The 13,822-nt window shown below is 45.6% G+C and overlaps 1 protein-coding gene across 1 annotated transcript in view; it reads right to left on the bottom strand.

Moving 5' to 3' along the window:
• Nucleotides 1-13,822, bottom strand: part of LOC140404026 (ferritin, lower subunit-like) — a 133,319-nt gene that overhangs the window by 15,339 nt on the left and 104,158 nt on the right. The gene's annotated exons all lie outside the window — the stretch shown is intronic.

Here is a 13,822-nt window from a genome sequence, read left to right as displayed (position 1 = left end):
GGTCAGTATCTATCAGTAACAGGCTCTGTGGGTCAGTATCTATCAGTGCCAGACTCTGTGGGTCAGTATCTATCAGTAACGGACTCTGTGGGTCAGTATCTATCAGTAACGCACTCTGTGGGTCAGTATCTATCAGTAACGCACTCTGTGGGTCAGTATCTATCAGTAACAGACTCTGTGGGTCAGTATCTATCAGTAACAGACTCTGTGGGTCAGTATCTATCAGTAAAGGACTCTGTGGGTCAGCATCTATCAGTAACAGACTCTGTGGGTCAGTATCTATCTGTAACGCACTCTCTGGGTCAGTATCTATCAGTAACAGACTCTGTGGGTCAGTATCTATCAGTAACGGGCTTTGTGGGTCAGTATCTATCAGTAACAGACTCTGTGGGTCAGTATCTATCAGTAAAAGGCTCTGTGGGTCAGTATCTATCAGTAACAGACTCTGTGGGTCAGTATCTATCAGTAACAGGCTCTGTGGGTCAGTATCTATCAGTGCCAGACTCTGTGGGTCAGTATCTATCAGTAACGGACTCTGTGGGTCAGTATCTATCAGTAACAGACTCTGTGGGTCAGTATCTATCAGTAACGGGCTCTGTGGGTCAGTATCGAACAGTAACGCACTCTGTGGGTCAGTATCTATCTGTAACGCACTCTGTGGGTCAGTATCTATCAGTAACAGACTCTGTGGGTCAGTATCTATCAGTAACAGACGCTGTGGCTCAGTATCTATCAGTAACGGGCTCTGTGGGTCAGTATCTATCAGTAACAGACTCTGTGGGTCAGTATCTATCAGTAACAGACTCTGTGGGTCAGTATCTATCAGTAACAGACTCTGTGGGTCAGTATCTATCAGTAACGGGCTCTGTGGGTCAGTATCTATCAGTAACAGACTCTGTGGGTCAGTATCTATCAGTAACGGGCTCTGTGGGTCAGTATCTATCAGTAACAGACTCTGTGGGTCAGTATCTATCAGTAGCAGGCTCTGTGGGTCAGTATCTATCAGTAACAGACTCTGTGGGTCAGTATCTATCAGTAACGGGCTCTGTGGGTCAGTATCGAACAGTAACGCACTCTGTGGGTCAGTATCTATCTGTAACGCACTCTGTGGGTCAGTATCTATCAGTAACAGACTCTGTGGGTCAGTATTTATCAGTAACGGGCTCTGTGGGTCAGTATCTACCAGTAACAGACTCTTTGGGTCAGTATCTATCAGTAACGGGCTCTGTGGGTCAGTATCTATCAGTAACAAACTCTGTGGGTCAGTATTTATCAGTAACAGACTCTGTGGGTCAGTATCTATCAGTAACGGACTCTGTGGGTCAGTATCTATCAGTAACGCACTCTGTGGGTCAGTATGTATCAGTAACAGACTCTGTGGGTCAGTATCTATCAGTAACGGAATCTGTGGGTCAGTATCTATCAGTAACGCACTCTGTGGGTCAGTATCTATCAGTAACGGACTCTGAGGGTCATTAACGATCAGTAACGGACTCTGTGGGTCAGTATCAATCAGTAACAGACTCTGTGTGTCAGTATCTTTCAGTAACAGACTCTGTGGCTCAGTATCTATCAGTAACGGACTCTGTGGGTCAGTATCTATCAGTAACGCACTCTGTGGCTCAGTATCTATCAGTAACGGACTCTGTGGGTCATTATCGATCAGTAACGGACTCTGTGGGTCAGTATCTATCAGTAACGGGCTCTGTGGGTCAGTGTCTATCAGTAACAGACTCTGTGGTTCAGTATCTATCAGTAACGGACTCGGTGGGTCAGTATCTATCAGTAACAGACTCTGTGGGTCAGTATCTATCAGTATCGGGCTCTGTGGGTCAGTATCTATCAGTAACGGACTCTGTGGGCCAGTATCTATCAGCAACAGACTCTGTGGGTCAGTATCTATCAGTAACGTGCTCTGTGGGTCAGTATCTATCAGTAACGCACTCTGTAGATCAGTATCTATCAGTAACGGACTCTGTGTGTCAGTATCTATCAGTAACGCACTCTGTGGGTCAGTATCTATCAGTAACGGGCTCTGTGAGTCAGTATCTATCAGTAACGCACTCTGTGGGTCAGTATCTATTAGTAACGGACTCTGTGAGTCAGTATCTATCAGTAACGCACTCTGTGAGTCAGTATCTAAAAGTAACAGACTCTGTGGGTCAGTATCTATCAGTAACAGACTCTGTGGGTCAGTATCTATCAGTAACAGACTCTGTGGGTCAGTATCTATCAGTAACGGGCTCTGTGGGTCAGTATCTATCAGTAACAGACTCTGTGGGTCAGTATCTATCAGTAACGGGCTCTGTGGGTCAGTATCTATCAGTAACAGACTCTGTGGGTCAGTATCTATCAGTAACGGGCTCTGTGGGTCAGTATCTATCAGTAACGGACTCTGTGGGTCAGTATCCATCAGTAACGGGCTCTGTGGGTCAGTATCTATCAGTAACGGGCTCTGTGGATCAGTATCTATCAGTAACGGACTCTGTGGGTCAGTATCTATCTGTAACGCACTCTGTGGGTCAGTATCTATCAGTAACAGACTCTGTGGGTCAGTATCTATCAGTAACGGACTCTGTGGGTCAGTATGTATCAGTAACGCACTCTGTGGGTCAGTATCTATCTGTAACGCACTCTGTGGGTCAGTATCTATCAGTAACAGACTCTGTGGGTCAGTATCTATCAGTAACGGACTCTGTGGGTCAGTATCTATCAGTAACGGGCTCTGTGGGTCAGTATCTATGAGTACCAGACTCTGTGGGTCAGTATCTATCAGTAACGGGCTCTGTGGGTCAGTATCTATCAGTAACAGACTCTGTGGGTCAGTATCTATCAGTAACGGACTCTGTGGGTCAGTATCTATCAGTAACAGACTCTGTGGGTCAGTATCTATCTGTAACGCACTCTCTGGGTCAGTATCTATCAGTAACAGACTCTGTGGGTCAGTATCTATCAGTAACGGGCTCTGTGGGTCAGTATCTATCAGTAACAGACTCTGTGGGTCAGTATCTATCAGTAACAGGCTCTGTGGGTCAGTATCTATCAGTAACAGACTCTGTGGATCAGTATCTATCAGTAACAGGCTCTGTGGGTCAGTATCTATCAGTGCCAGACTCTGTGGGTCAGTATCTATCAGTAACGTACTCTGTGGGTCAGTATCTATCAGTAACGCACTCTGTGGGTCAGTATCTATCAGTAACGCACTCTGTGGGTCAGTATCTATCAGTAACAGACTCTGTGGGTCAGTATCTATCAGTAACAGACTCTGTGGGTCAGTATCTATCAGTAAAGGACTCTGTGGGTCAGTACCTATCAGTAACAGACTCTGTGGCTCAGTATCTATCAGTAACAGACTCTGTGGGTCAGTATCTATCAGTAACGCACTCTGTGGGTCCGTATCTATCAGTAACGGACTCTGTGGGTCATTATCGATCAGTAAGGGACTCTGTGGGTCAGTATCTATCAGTAACGGGCTCTGTGGGTCAGAGTCTATCAGTAACAGATTCTGTGCTTCAGTATCTATCAGTAACGGACTCTGTCAGTCAGTATCTATCAGTAACAGACTCTGTGGATCAGTATCTATCAGTAACAGACTCTGTGGGTCAGTATCTATCAGTAACAGTCTCTGTGGGTTAATACCTATCAGTAACGGGCTCTGTGGGTCAGTATTTATCAGTAACGGACTCAGTGAGTCAGTATCTATCAGTAACAGTCTCTGTGGGTCAATATCTATCAGTAACGGAGTCTGGGTCAGTATCTAACAGTAACAGACTCTGTGGGTCAGTATCTATCAGTAACGTGCTCTGTGGGTCAGTATCTAACAGGAACGGACTCTGTGAGTCAGTATCTATCAGTAACGCACTCTGTGGGTCAGTATCTATCAGTAACGGACTCTGTGAGTCAGTATCTATCAGTAACGCACTCTGTGGGTCAGTATCTATCAGTAACGCACTCTGTGGGTCAGTATCTATCTGTAACGCACTCTGTGGGTCAGTATCTATCAGTAACGGGCTCTGTGAGTCAGTATCTATCTGTAACGCACTCTGTGGGTCAGTATCTATCAGTAACAGACTCTGTGGGTCAGTATCTATCAGTAACGGGCTCTGTGCGTCAGTATCTATCAGCAACGGACTCTGTGAGTCAGTGTCTATCAGTAACAGACTCTGTGAGTCAGTATCTAAAAGTAACAGACTCTGTGAGTCAGTGTCTATCAGTAACAGACTCTGTGGGTCAGTATCTAAAAGTAACAGACTCTGTGGGTCAGTATCTATCAGTAACAGACTCTGTGAGTCAGTATCTAAAAGTAACAGACTCTGTGGGTCAGTATCTATCAGTAACAGACTCTGTGGGTCAGTATCTATCAGTAACGGACTCTGTGAGTCAGTATCTAAAAGTAAAAGACTCTGTGGGTCAGTATCTATCAGTAACAGACTCTGTGGGTCAGTATCTATCAGTAACGGGCTCTGTGGGTCAGTATCTAGCAGTAACAGACTCTGTGGGTCAGTATCTATCAGTAACGGGCTCTGTGGGTCAGTATCTATCAGTAACGGGCTCTGTGGGTCAGTATCTATCAGTAACGGGCTCTGTGGGTCAGTATCTATCAGTAACGGACTCTGTGGGTCAGTATCTATCAGTAACAGACTCTGTGGGCCAGTATCCATCAGTAACGGGCTCTGTGGGTCAGTATCTATCAGTAACGGGCTCTGTGGGTCAGTATCCATCAGTAACGGGCTCTGTGGGTCAGTATCTATCAGTAACGCACTCTTTGGGTCAGTATCTATCTGTAACGCACTCTGTGGGTCAGTATCTATCAGTAACAGACTCTGTGGGTCAGTATCTATCAGTAACGGACTCTGTGGGTCAGTATCTATCAGTAACGGGCTCTGTGGGTCAGTATCTATGAGTAACAGCCTCTGTGGGTCAGTATCTATCAGTAACGGGCTCTGTGGGTCAGTATCTATCAGTAACAGACTCTGAGGGTCAGTATCTATCAGTAACGGACTCTGTGGGTCAGCATCTATCAGTAACAGACTCTGTGGGTCAGTATCTATCTGTAACGCACTCTCTGGGTCAGTATCTATCAGTAACAGACTCTGTGGGTCAGTATCTATCAGTAACGGGCTCTGTGGGTCAGTATCTATCAGTAACAGACTCTGTGGGTCAGTATCTATCAGTAACAGGCTCTGTGGGTCAGTATCTATCAGTAACAGACTCTGTGAGTCAGTATCTATCAGCAACGCACTCTGTGGGTCAGTATCTATCAGTAACGGACTCTGTGAGTCAGTATCTATCAGTAACGCACTCTGTGGGTCAGTATCTATCAGTAACAGACTCTGTGGGTCAGTATCTATCAGTAACGGGCTCTGTGGGTCAGTATCTATCAGTAACAGATTCTGTGGGTCAGTATCGATCAGTAACAGACTCTGTGGGTCAGTATCTATCAGTAACAGACTCTGTGGGTCAGTATCTATCAGTAACGGACTCTGTGGGTCAGTATCTATCAGTAACATACTCTGTGAGTCAGTATCTATCAGTAACGGGCTCTGTGGGTCAGTATCTATCAGTAACGGACTCTGTGGGTCAGTATCTATCAGTAACGGGCTCTGTGGCTCAGTATCTATCAGTAACGGGCTCTGTGGGTCAGTATCTATCAGTAACGGACTCTGTGGGTCAGTATCTATCAGTAACGGACTCTGTGAGTCAGTATCTATCAGTAACGGGCTCTGTGGCTCAGTATCTATCAGTAACGGACTCTGGGGGTCAGTATCTATCAGTAACAGACTCTGTGGGTCAGTATCTATCAGAAACAGACTCCGGGGGTCAGTACCTTTCAGTAACAGACTCTGTGGGTCAGTATCTATCAATAACGGACTCTGTGGGTCAGTATCTATCAGGAACACACACTGTGGGTCAGTATCTATCAGTAACACACTCTGTGGGTCAGTATCTATCAGTAACGGGTTCTGTGAATCAGTATCTATCAGTAACGCACTCTGTGGCTCAGTATCTATCAGTAACAGACTCTGTGAGTCAGTATCTATCAGTAACAGACTCTGTGGGTCAGTATCTCTCAGTAACAGACTCTGTGGGTCAGTATCTATCAGTAACGGGCTCTGTGGGTTAGTGTCTATCAGTAACGGACTCTGTGAGTCAGTATCTATCAGTAACAGACTCTGTGGGTCAGTATCTATCAGTAACAGACTCTGTGGGTCAGTATATTTCAGTAACAGACTCTGTGGGTCAGTATCTATCAGTAACACACTCTGTGGGTCAGTATCTATCAGTAACACACATTGTGGGTCAGTATCTACCAGTAACCCACTCTGTGGGTCAGTATCTATCAGTAACAGACGCTGTGGCTCAGTATCTATCAGTAACGGGCTCTGTGGGTCAGTATCTATCAGGAACAGACTCTGTGGGTCAGTATCTATCAGTAACAGACTCTGTGGGTCAGTATCTATCAGTAACAGACTCTGTGGGTCAGTATCTATCAGTAACGGGCTCTGTGGGTCAGTATCTATCAGTAACAGACTCTGTGAGTCAGTATCTATCAGTAACGGGCTCTGTGGGTCAGTATCTATCAGTAACAGACTCTGTGGGTCAGTATCTATCAGTAGCAGGCTCTGTGGGTCAGTATCTATCAGTAACAGACTCTGTGGGTCAGTATCTATCAGTAACGGGCTCTGTGGGTCAGTATCTATCAGTAACGCACTCTGTGGGTCAGTATCTATCTGTAACGCACTCTGTGGGTCAGTATCTATCAGTAACAGACTCTGTGGGTCAGTATCTATCAGTAACGGGCTCTGTGCGTCAGTATCTATCAGTAACAGACTCTGTGAGTCAGTATCTATCAGTAACAGACTCTGTGGGTCAGTATCTCTCAGTAACAGACTCTGTGGGTCAGTATCTATCAGTAACGGGCTCTGTGGGTTAGTATCTATCAGTAACGGACTCTGTGAGTCAATATCTATCAGTAACAGACTCTGTGGGTCAGTATCTATCAGTAACAGACTCTGTGGGTCAGTATATTTCAGTAACAGACTCTGTGGGTCAGTATCTATCAGTAACACACTCTGTGGGTCAGTATCTATCAGTAACACACACTGTGGGTCAGTATCTATCAGTAACCCACTCTGTGGGTCAGTATCTATCAGTAACAGACGCTGTGGCTCAGTATCTATCAGTAACGGGCTCTGTGGGTCAGTATCTATCAGTAACAGACTCTGTGGGTCAGTATCTATCAGTAACAGACTCTGTGGGTCAGTATCTATCAGTAACAGACTCTGTGGGTCAGTATCTATCAGTAACGGGCTCTGTGGGTCAGTATCTATCAGTAACAGACTCTGTGGGTCAGTATCTATCAGTAACGGGCTCTGTGGGTCAGTATCTATCAGTAACAGACTCTGTGGGTCAGTATCTATCAGTAGCAGGCTCTGTGGGTCAGTATCTATCAGTAACAGACTCTGTGGGTCAGTATCTATCAGTAACGGGCTCTGTGGGTCAGTATCTATCAGTAACGCACTTTGTGGGTCAGTATCTATCTGTAACGCACTCTGTGGGTCAGTATCTATCAGTAACAGACTCTGTGGGTCAGTATTTATCAGTAACGGGCTCTGTGGGTCAGTATCTACCAGTAACAGACTCTGTGGGTCAGTATCTATCAGTAACGGGCTCTGTGGGTCAGTATCTATCAGTAACAAACTCTGTGGGTCAGTATTTATCAGTAACAGACTCTGTGGGTCAGTATCTATCAGTAACGGACTCTGTGGGTCAGTATCTATCAGTAACGCACTCTGTGGGTCAGTATGTATCAGTAACAGACTCTGTGGGTCAGTATCTATCAGTAACAGACTCTGTGGCTCAGTATCTATCAGTAACGGAATCTGTGGGTCAGTATCTATCAGTAACGCACTCTGTTGGTCAGTATCTATCAGTAACGGACACTGTGGGTCATTAACGATCAGTAACGGACTCTGTGGGTCAGTATCAATCAGTAACAGACTCTGTGTGTCAGTATCTTTCAGTAACAGACTCTGTGGCTCAGTATCTATCAGTAACGGACTCTGTGGGTCAGTATCTATCAGTAACGCACTCTGTGGCTCAGTATCTATCAGTAACGGACTCTGTGGGTCATTATCGATCAGTAACGGACTCTGTGGGTCAGTATCTATCAGTAACGGGCTCTGTGGGTCAGTGTCTATCAGTAACAGAGTCTGTTGTTCAGTATCTATCAGTAACGGACTCGGTGGGTCAGTATCTATCAGTAACAGACTCTGTGGGTCAGTATCTATCAGTATCGGGCTCTGTGGGTCAGTATCTATCAGTAACGGACTCTGTGGGCCAGTATCTATCAGCAACAGACTCTGTGGGTCAGTATCTATCAGTAACGTGCTCTGTGGGTCAGTATCTATCAGTAACGCACTCTGTAGATCAGTATCTATCAGTAACGGACTCTGTGAGTCAGTATCTATCAGTAACGCACTCTGTGGGTCAGTATCTATCAGTAACGGGCTCTGTGAGTCAGTATCTATCAGTAACGCACTCTGTGGGTCAGTATCTATCAGTAACGGACTCTGTGAGTCAGTATCTATCAGTAACGCACTCTGTGGGTCAGTATCTATCAGTAACAGACTCTGTGGGTCAGTATCTATCAGTAACAGACTCTGTGGGTCAGTATCTATCAGTAACGGGCTCTGTGGCTCAGTATCTATCAGTAACGCACTCTGTGAGTCAGTATCTAAAAGTAACAGACTCTGTGGGTCAGTATCTATCAGTAACAGACTCTGTGGGTCAGTATCTATCAGTAACAGACTCTGTGGGTCAGTATCTATCAGTAACGGGCTCTGTGGGTCAGTATCTATCAGTAACAGACTCTGTGGGTCAGTATCTATCAGTAACGGGCTCTGTGGGTCAGTATCTATCAGTAACAGACTCTGTGGGTCAGTATCTATCAGTAACGGGCTCTGTGGGTCAGTATCTATCAGTAACGGACTCTGTGGGTCAGTATCCATCAGTAACGGACTCTGTGGGCCAGTATCTATCAGTAACGGGCTCTGTGGGTCAGTATCTATCAGTAACGGACTCTGTGGGTCAGTATCTATCTGTAACGCACTCTGTGGGTCAGTATCTATCAGTAACAGACTCTGTGGGTCAGTATCTATCAGTAACGGACTCTGTGGGTCAGTATCTATCAGTAACGCACTCTGTGGGTCAGTATCTATCTGTAACGCACTCTGTGGGTCAGTATCTATCAGTAACAGACTCTGTGGGTCAGTATCTATCAGTAACGGACTCTGTGGGTCAGTATCTATCAGTAACGGGCTCTGTGGGTCAGTATCTATGAGTACCAGACTCTGTGGGTCAGTATCTATCAGTAACGGGCTCTGTGGGTCAGCATCTATCAGTAACAGACTCTGTGGGTCAGTATCTATCTGTAACGCACTCTCTGGGTCTGTATCTATCAGTAACAGACTCTGTGGGTCAGTATCTATCAGTAACGGGCTCTGTGGGTCAGTATCTATCAGTAACAGACTCTGTGGGTCAGTATCTATCAGTAACAGGCTCTGTGGGTCAGTATCTATCAGTAACAGAATCTGTGGATCAGTATCTATCAGTAACAGGCTCTGTGGGTCAGTATCTATCAGTGCCAGACTCTGTGGGTCAGTATCTATCAGTAACGTACTCTGTGGGTCAGTATCTATCAGTAACGCACTCTGTGGGTCAGTATCTATCAGTAACGCACTCTGTGGGTCAGTATCTATCAGTAACAGACTCTGTGGGTCAGTATCTATCAGTAACAGACTCTGTGGGTCAGTATCTATCAGTAAAGGACTCTGTGGGTCAGTACCTATCAGTAACAGACTCTGTGGCTCAGTATCTATCAGTAACGGACTCTGTGGGTCAGTATCTATCAGTAACGCACTCTGTGGGTCCGTATCTATCAGTAACGGACTCTGTGGGTCATTATCGATCAGTAAGGGACTCTGTGGGTTAGTATCTATCAGTAACGGGCTCTGTGGGTCAGTGTCTATCAGTAACAGATTCTCTGCTTCAGTATCTATCAGTAACGGACTCTGTCAGTCAGTATCTATCAGTAACAGACTCTGTGGATCAGTATCTATCAGTAACAGACTCTGTGGGTCAGTATCTATCAGTAACAGTCTCTGTGGGTTAATACCTATCAGTAACGGGCTCTGTGGGTCAGTATTTATCAGTAACGGACTCTGTGAGTCAGTATCTATCAGTAACAGTCTCTGTGGGTCAATATCTATCAGTAACGGACTCTGGGTCAGTATCTAACGGTAACAGACTCTGTGGGTCAGTATCTATCAGTAACGTGCTCTGTGGGTCAGTATCTAACAGTAACGGACTCTGTGAGTCAGTATCTATCAGTAACGCACTCTGTGGGTCAGTATCTATCAGTAACGGACTCTGTGAGTCAGTATCTATCAGTAACGCACTCTGTGGGTCAGTATCTATCAGTAACGCACTCTGTGGGTCAGTATCTATCTGTAACGCACTCTGTGGGTCAGTATCTATCAGTAACAGACTCTGTGGGTCAGTATCTATCAGTAACGGGCTCTGTGCGTCAGTATCTATCAGTAACAGACTCTGTGAGTCAGTATCTATCAGTAACAGACTCTGTGGGTCAGTATCTCTCAGTAACAGACTCTGTGGGTCAGTATCTATCAGTAACGGGCTCTGTGGGGTAGTATCTATCAGTAACGGACACTGTGAGTCAATATCTATCAGTAACAGACTCTGTGGGTCAGTATCTATCAGTAACAGACTCTGTGGGTCAGTATATTTCAGTAACAGACTCTGTGGGTCAGTATCTATCAGTAACACCCTCTGTGGGTCAGTATCTATCAGTAACACACACTGTGGGTCAGTATCTATCAGTAACCCACTCTGTGGGTCAGTATCTATCAGTAACAGACGCTGTGGCTCAGTATCTATCAGTAACGGGCTCTGTGGGTCAGTATCTATCAGTAACAGACTCTGTGGGTCAGTATCTATCAGTAACAGACTCTGTGGGTCAGTATCTATCAGTAACGGGCTCTGTGGGTCAGTATCTATCAGTAACAGACTCTGTGGGTCAGTATCTATCAGTAACGGGCTCTGTGGGTCAGTATCTATCAGTAACAGACTCTGTGGGTCAGTATCTATCAGTAGCAGGCTCTGTGGGTCAGTATCTATCAGTAACAGACTCTGTGGGTCAGTATCTATCAGTAACGGGCTCTGTGAGTCAGTATCTATCAGTAACGCACTCTGTGGGTCAGTATCTATCTGTAACGCACTCTGTGGGTCAGTATCTATCAGTAACAGACTCTGTGGGTCAGTATTTATCAGTAACGGGCTCTGTGGGTCAGTATCTATCAGTAACAGACTCTGTGGGTCAGTATCTATCTGTGACAGGCTCTGTGGGTCAGTATCTATCAGTAACAGACTCTGTGGGTCAGTATCTATCAGTAACAGGCTCTGTGGGTCAGTATCTATCAGTGCCAGACTCTGTGGGTCAGTATCTATCAGTAACGCACTCTGTGGGTCAGTATCTATCAGTAACGCACTCTGTGGGTCAGTATCTATCAGTAACAGACTCTGTGGGTCAGTATCTATCTGTAACGCACTCTGTGGGTCAGTATCTATCAGTAACGGACTCTGTGGGTCAGTATCTATCAGTAACGGGCTCTGTGCGTCAGTATCTATCAGCAACGGACTCTGTGAGTCAGTGTCTATCAGTAACAGACTCTGTGAGTCAGTATCTAAAAGTAACAGACTCTGTGAGTCAGTGTCTATCAGTAACAGACTCTGTGGGTCAGTATCTAAAAGTAACAGACTCTGTGGGTCAGTATCTATCAGTAACAGACTCTGTGAGTCAGTATCTAAAAGTAACAGACTCTGTGGGTCAGTATCTATCAGTAACAGACTCTGTGGGTCAGTATCTATCAGTAACGGACTCTGTGAGTCAGTATCTAAAAGTAAAAGACTCTGTGGGTCAGTATCTATCAGTAACAGACTCTGTGGGTCAGTATCTATCAGTAACGGGCTCTGTGGGTCAGTATCTAGCAGTAACAGACTCTGTGGGTCAGTATCTATCAGTAACGGGCTCTGTGGGTCAGTATCTATCAGTAACGGGCTCTGTGGGTCAGTATCTATCAGTAACGGGCTCTGTGGGTCAGTATCTATCAGTAACGGACTCTGTGGGTCAGTATCTATCAGTAACAGACTCTGTGGGCCAGTATCCATCAGTAACGGGCTCTGTGGGTCAGTATCTATCAGTAACGGGCTCTGTGGGTCAGTATCCATCAGTAACGGGCTCTGTGGGTCAGTATCTATCAGTAACGCACTCTTTGGGTCAGTATCTATCTGTAACGCACTCTGTGGGTCAGTATCTATCAGTAACAGACTCTGTGGGTCAGTATCTATCAGTAACGGACTCTGTGGGTCAGTATCTATCAGTAACGGGCTCTGTGGGTCAGTATCTATGAGTAACAGCCTCTGTGGGTCAGTATCTATCAGTAACGGGCTCTGTGGGTCAGTATCTATCAGTAACAGACTCTGAGGGTCAGTATCTATCAGTAACGGACTCTGTGGGTCAGCATCTATCAGTAACAGACTCTGTGGGTCAGTATCTATCTGTAACGCACTCTCTGGGTCAGTATCTATCAGTAACAGACTCTGTGGGTCAGTATCTATCAGTAACGGGCTCTGTGGGTCAGTATCTATCAGTAACAGACTCTGTGGGTCAGTATCTATCAGTAACAGGCTCTGTGGGTCAGTATCTATCAGTAACAGACTCTGTGAGTCAGTATCTATCAGCAACGCACTCTGTGGGTCAGTATCTATCAGTAACGGACTCTGTGAGTCAGTATCTATCAGTAACGCACTCTGTGGGTCAGTATCTATCAGTAACAGACTCTGTGGGTCAGTATCTATCAGTAACGGGCTCTGTGGGTCAGTATCTATCAGTAACAGATTCTGTGGGTCAGTATCGATCAGTAACAGACTCTGTGGGTCAGTATCTATCAGTAACAGACTCTGTGGGTCAGTATCTATCAGTAACGGACTCTGTGGGTCAGTATCTATCAGTAACATACTCTGTGAGTCAGTATCTATCAGTAACGGGCTCTGTGGGTCAGTATCTATCAGTAACGGACTCTGTGGGTCAGTATCTATCAGTAACGGGCTCTGTGGCTCAGTATCTATCAGTAACGGGCTCTGTGGGTCAGTATCTATCAGTAACGGACTCTGTGGGTCAGTATCTATCAGTAACGGACTCTGTGAGTCAGTATCTATCAGTAACGGGCTCTGTGGCTCAGTATCTATCAGTAACGGACTCTGGGGGTCAGTATCTATCAGTAACAGACTCTGTGGGTCAGTATCTATCAGAAACAGACTCCGGGGGTCAGTACCTTTCAGTAACAGACTCTGTGGGTCAGTATCTATCAATAACGGACTCTGTGGGTCAGTATCTATCAGGAACACACACTGTGGGTCAGTATCTATCAGTAACACACTCTGTGGGTCAGTATCTATCAGTAACGGGTTCTGTGAATCAGTATCTATCAGTAACGCACTCTGTGGCTCAGTATCTATCAGTAACAGACTCTGTGAGTCAGTATCTATCAGTAACAGACTCTGTGGGTCAGTATCTCTCAGTAACAGACTCTGTGGGTCAGTATCTATCAGTAACGGGCTCTGTGGGTTAGTGTCTATCAGTAACGGACTCTGTGAGTCAGTATCTATCAGTAACAGACTCTGTGGGTCAGTATCTATCAGTAACAGACTCTGTGGGTCAGTATATTTCAGTAACAGACTC

This window comes from Scyliorhinus torazame, chromosome 29, assembly GCF_047496885.1.
Source record: "Scyliorhinus torazame isolate Kashiwa2021f chromosome 29, sScyTor2.1, whole genome shotgun sequence".
In the NCBI taxonomy this organism is placed as follows: domain Eukaryota; kingdom Metazoa; phylum Chordata; class Chondrichthyes; order Carcharhiniformes; family Scyliorhinidae; genus Scyliorhinus; species Scyliorhinus torazame.
Note: the sequence above shows the minus strand (reverse complement) of the source record. Positions and strands in the feature narration are given on the sequence as shown.